The sequence below is a fragment of the Rhinatrema bivittatum genome, chromosome 4 (assembly GCF_901001135.1).
Source record: "Rhinatrema bivittatum chromosome 4, aRhiBiv1.1, whole genome shotgun sequence".
Lineage (NCBI taxonomy): Eukaryota > Metazoa > Chordata > Amphibia > Gymnophiona > Rhinatrematidae > Rhinatrema > Rhinatrema bivittatum.
In genome coordinates, this window is record NC_042618.1 from 230,489,884 (window position 1) to 230,495,651 (window position 5,768).

Here is a 5,768-nt window from a genome sequence, read left to right on the forward strand (position 1 = left end):
TTTCTGTGGTATCAAACTGGCTTTCTTCCCTGGAAGGAGAAATGGATTCCCCTTGGTGTGTGTTCGAAGCTATCTCGGTGGTGGAAATTAAACAGGTAAACTCTAAATTGAATCCCTTTTACTACACATTACATCCCTGCAATATATCTATGTGGAAGGGAATCAAGGAGGCAGTAGCACCTTTTCTAAATGTACTTGTCAATTTATCTCTAACTCAAGGTGTTTTTCCCAAGTCTCTGAAAAAAGCTTCTGTGAGACCTCTTTTGAAAAACCCAGTGTTGACCCTTCTGATTTTAACAACTACAGGCCTATATCCTCAATTCCATTCTTGGCAAAATTGATTGAAAGCATTGTCTTAAGCCAATTGACCAATTACATTGAGAAGAAGCAAGTTCTTGATCCACATCAGAGTGGATTCAGGAAAACACTCAACGCTGAATTAGTAATACTATTACTTTTGGACACTGAGGGAGAGGCTTGGACAGCGGCAACAGAAACGGAGAAACATAGAAATGATAGCAGAAAAGGACCAACGGTCCCATCCAGTCTGCCCAGTAAATTTATGGTAGTTTCTGCCCCGCCATACAAGTCACCCCCATATTTACTAGTTTCCCAGACCATCAAAGTCAGGGTCCTTGTTGGTTGCTGTTTGCATCCAATTCCCCGTTAAAGTAGATAGCAATGTTGGCGTTGCATCAAGAGCTGCAGGCTTATTGGTTAAGGGTAGTAACAGCCACATCAGCAAGTTACCCCTATGCTTTATTTATATTCCCAGACCGTAAAATTCAATGTCCTTGTTAGTTACTGCCTGAATCTAATTCTCCCTTTCCTGTACGTACCCGGATCAGTCCAGACAGTGGGTTGAGCCTCCTTTCCAGCAGGTGGAGACAGACTAAAACTTGAAGGATGCCCTATATCAGGACAGAGCATATCCTCTACCCCTTCAGTATTCGTCTGTCTCCAGCAGGTGCAGCATCTCCCCTTTGGTTCTCTGCTGTAGGCTAGTCAGCCTCTTCTTTCTTTTTCGGCTCAAGCAAGTACCGTATTTTTCGCTCCATAAGACGCACTTTTTTTCCCCCAAAAGTGGGGGGGAAATGTATATGTGTCTTATGGAGCGAATATTAAAAAAAAACTAAAAATCTAACAAACCCCCCCACCCTCCTGACTCCCCCAAGACCTGCCGACTTAATTTTCTACAACCCCCCACCATCCTGACCCCCCCAAGACCTGCTGACTTAATTTACTACAACCCCCCACCCTCCTGACCCCCCCAAGACCTGCCAAACGTCCCTGGTGGTCCAGCGGGGGTCCAGGAGCGGTCCGGGAGCGATCTCCTGGGCTTGGGCCGTCGGCTGCCAGTAATCAAAATGGCACCGATGGCCCTTTGCCCTCACTATGTCACTGGGACCGACCAATGGCAGCGGTAGTCCCTGTGACATAGTAAGGGCAAAGGGCCATCGGCTGCCAGTAATCAAAATGGCGCAGACGGCCCTTTGCCCTCACTATGTCACTGGGACCGAACGCTGCTATTGGTCGGTCTCAGTGACATAGTTGCCTGGGACCGACCGCTGCTATTGGTCGGTCTCAGTGACATAGTGAGGGCAAAGGGCCGTCGGCGCCATTTTGTTTACTGGCAGCCGACGGCCGAAGCCGAGGAGATCGTTCCCGGACCGCTCCTGGACCCCCGCTGGACCACCAGGGACGTTTGGCAGGTCTTGGGGGGGGGGTCAGGAGGGTGGGGGGTTGTAGTAAATTAAGTCGGCAGGTCTTGGGGGGTGTCAGGAGGATGGGGGGTTGTAGTAAATTAAGTCGGCAGGTCTTGGGGGGGTCAGGAGGGTGGGGGGTTGTAGTAAATTAAGTCGGCAGGTCTTGGGGGTGGGTCAGGAGGGTGGGGGTTGTTAATTAATTTAAAGGGTTGGGATGGGGTTTTTTTTGGGGGGGGGGAGGGGTTCCCAGAGAAAGAAAAGTTTTCTGATCTGGGACGTGGACCGAAATGGCCCTCCCCAGACCCGAAAACAAAATGGGGAGAAAAAAAAAAAGCTATGCACTCCCCTAATTTGCTCCATAAGACGCCCAGACGCAGAGCCGGTTTAGCACAAATTTTTTTTTTTTTAATTTTCCCCCTCTGAATCCTAGGTGCGTCTTATGGTCAGGTGCGTCTTATGGAGCAAAAAATACAGTAGTTCTTTTGATTCCCGCTTGTTTTAGAAACAAAGGAAAAAATCTATGAAGGAAATTTTGCCTTCTTTTAGTGCTTTTACTGTTTTTGTGTGGGAGACGTCTGTCTCCCAGCTCTTGCCCGGCTCAGGGGGGCTTTGCTCCTTTTGCAGGAGGGGGTTCCCTGCAGAGTCCTGAGTCCGTGGACGCTTCCATGTGTGGGGAACGATGCTCTCCGGGCCTCGTTCCAACCTCTGGCTGCTGAGAGGGTTTTAACCCGCTGCTGCGCTCAGTAAAAAAAAATAAAACAAACACGAGTTTAAAAGTTTCAAACTTTCAATAAGTTGCAGGTACTCGCCTACCTCTAACTTATTTGCAGCAGTTGACCAGCTTTTTAATTTTTTTCTGGTCGGAGTAGGGCTAGCACCAGCAGCCAGAGAAGCAGAAGGCAGCAGGTTTTCCGCCTGCTCTCTCCTGCTGTGCAGGCTGTCAATCAAGCTTTTTTTTCAGCTTTTTTTTCTTCAGCCGTGGCTTAGCTATGTCCCGGCTGGCAGCCTGCCTTTCTTGTGGGCTGCCCTCTTCGCGTTTTTCGCGGCAGGGCCTCTGCACTGCTTGCCTGCCAGGTGGGGAAGGTCCCTCCTCGGCAGGACAAGCAAATTTAGCCCGGGGCTCCACTCCTCCCAGCATGGCTAGGCCTTTCCCGGGTCGGCAGAGCCCGGGAACGGCCGCCATCTTGGATTTTTCATCTGGGCCGATTTCAGTGCTCCCTGGGGCTAGGGGGCCAGATTTTTTTGATTTAACCCCCGATTTGGCCCCCGCGGGTGCCCAGGAGGGGGGGGGGGGTCCTGACCTTCCCTCGCCCCTCTCTCCCCCCCCCGCCAAATCCAGGGTCCCTTTTTCCACGGATTTAGTCGTCCTCATGCACAAATCTTATCTAGCTAGCCTGCATGAGCTGGACAAAAGCCCCCCCCTTGCCGCCCCCCCCCCCCGCCAAAAATCCCTCGTTCAGCGCCGTTGACCACTGGACTGGCCGCGGAACTCCAGGGACCAGTTCGGGTGCGGGTGGTCCCGGGGATGCCCCCCTCCCCCCACCTGTGTCTCCCGTGTCCTTGGACCCTGCTGCTTCCTCGGATTCGGCGGATGTCCCCCCCTAGAGGGGGATGACCCTAGAGCCCTCCGTCTTTTTCGTAAGGAGGAATTAGAGCATCTCCTCCCTTTTGTTTTGTAGGAGCTGGGTCTGGAGAGTCCCTCCGTGGATAATCTCATGGCCTCGCTCCCTAAGGATATGAACCCGATTCTGGGAGGGCTCCGGCCTTTCCCTTCCACCCCATGCTTAAGCTCCTTCTCCTGCAGGAATGGGAGGCTCCTGAGGGTGCGCTTCGGGTGGGGCGTGCGATGGATAAGCTCTATCCCCTCCCGGAGGAGGGCTTGGAGCTGTTGCAATATCCATCGGTGGATTCTTATGTTTCTGCAGTGGCCAAGCACACCACGATTCCAGTGGAAGGTTCCACAGCCTTGAAGGATTCACAAGATCGTAAGCTGGAGGCTCACCTGAAGCGCATCTTCGACGTTCTGGCCCTCAGGGTCCGGGCGTCTTGCTGTAGCAGTCTCATGATGCGAGCGGGCCTCCAGTGGGTCCAACAGTTACTCTGCACCCGGGAGCTTCCGCCAGGTGAGGCAGAACAAGCCGAACATCTGGAGGCAGTAACCGCTTACGTATCGGACGCCCTCTACGATCTGGTCCGTGTCCAGGCGATGGTTTCGGCAGTGGCGGCCCGGAGGCTCCTTTGGCTACGCCACTGGTCGGCTGATCAGTCCTCGAAGACCCAGCTGGGCACGCTGCCCTTCAAAGGTAAGATGCTCTTTGGCGAGGATCTCGAGAAGCTTATGGACTCCTTGGCTGACAACAAGGTCCATAAGCTCCCAGAGGACCGCCCTAAGTCTTCCCGATCCTTCGCGGCCTCTCGCTCTCGCTTCAGGGGCCAGCGTCGCTTCACTCCTCGGGGGCGGGGCGGTTCTACGAGGGGGTCTTCTCGTGCGCAGTCCTGGTCACAGTCCTTTCGTGGCAGACGGCCCTTTCACGAGGGCCAGCCCGTGCGTGCCACCGCTAAACCTGCCACACATTGAAGTTCAGCCGACCCATTCCTCTGTTCCTTACCTCGGCGGACGCCTCTCCCTGTTCTTCGAGGAATGGGTCAAGATCATGTCGGATCAGTGGGTCCTCGACATTATCAGAGATGGGTATGCTTTCGACCTCATCAGGGAACTTCCAGATCTTTCTTTTCTTGCCTTGCGGCTGGGCCAAGAGGGACACAGTGGTCCAGACTCTCTCCAAGCTTCTGGATCTGGGAGTGGTGGTCCCAGTCCCGGAAAGGGAAATTGGCGCCGGCCAGTATTCTATTTACTTCACCGTGCCCAAAAAGGACGGGTCCTTCCGCCCAATCTTGGACCTCAAGAGGGTCGATCGGGCTCTCAAGATCCCCCACTTCCGCATGGAAACCCTGCGGGCGGTCATTGCGGCGGTCCACCCCGGAGAGTTCCTTGCTTCCCTCGATCTCGCAGAAGCTTATTTTCATATTCCCATTCACCGCGACTATCAGAAGTATCTCCGATTCCACATTCTCAACCAGGACTTCCAGTTTCGAGCTCTCCCCTTCGGCCTCGCGACCGCTCCTCGCACCTTCACGAAAGTCATGGTAGTAGTAGCGGCAGCCTTGCGCCGGGAGGAGATTCTCGTCCATCCCTATCTGGACGATTGGCTCATCAGGGCCAAGTCGGAGACCTCTTGCCGGCGGGCGGTGGATCGCGTCTTGGAGCTCCTTGCCTCTCTCGGGTGGATAGTGAACTTTTCCAAGAGCAAGCTTCAGCCCTCCCAGGAGTTGGAATTTCTGGGAGCCCACTTCGACACCCGAGTAGGCAAGGTTTTCTTACCTCGGGCGCGAGCCCTCAAGCTGATCGATCAGGTCCAGACCTTGATTGCCTTACCTTCCCCGACAGCCTGGGATTATCTCCAAGTCCTGGGATCCATGGCTTCTACCATCGACCTTGTCCCGTGGGCTTTTGCTCATATGCGTCCGTTACAGAAAGCTTTGCTGTCCCGTTGGCAGCCAGTGTCGGAGCAGTTCCACGTAGTCCTTCCGTTCTTGGATTTTACTGCCGACGAATTACAGTGGTGGCTGTCTCTTCCTCATCTTCTGCAAGGGATGCCTCTTCAAGCTCCACAGTGGACGATAGTGACCATGGACGCCAGCTTGTTGGGCTGGGGTGCGGTCTGCCTTTCTCAGTCCACCCAGGGAACATGGTTGCAGACTCAATCGCGCTGGCACATCAATCGACTGGAAACTTTGGCGGTTCGCCTGGCTCTTCAGGAGTTCCTTCCCCTGATCCGCGGCAAGGCGGTACAAGTCCTGTCCGACAACTCCATCACAGTCGCCTACATCAATCGCCAAGGGGGCACTCACAGTCCCCTGGTAGCCTTAGAAGCCAGCCGTCTCCTCGCTTGGGCGGAGCATCACCTACAGTGCCTTGCGGCCTCTCACATCGCCGGAAGAGACAATATTCAAGCCGACTTCCTCAGCCGGCAGTCGCTCGATCCGGGAGAGTGGGAGCTC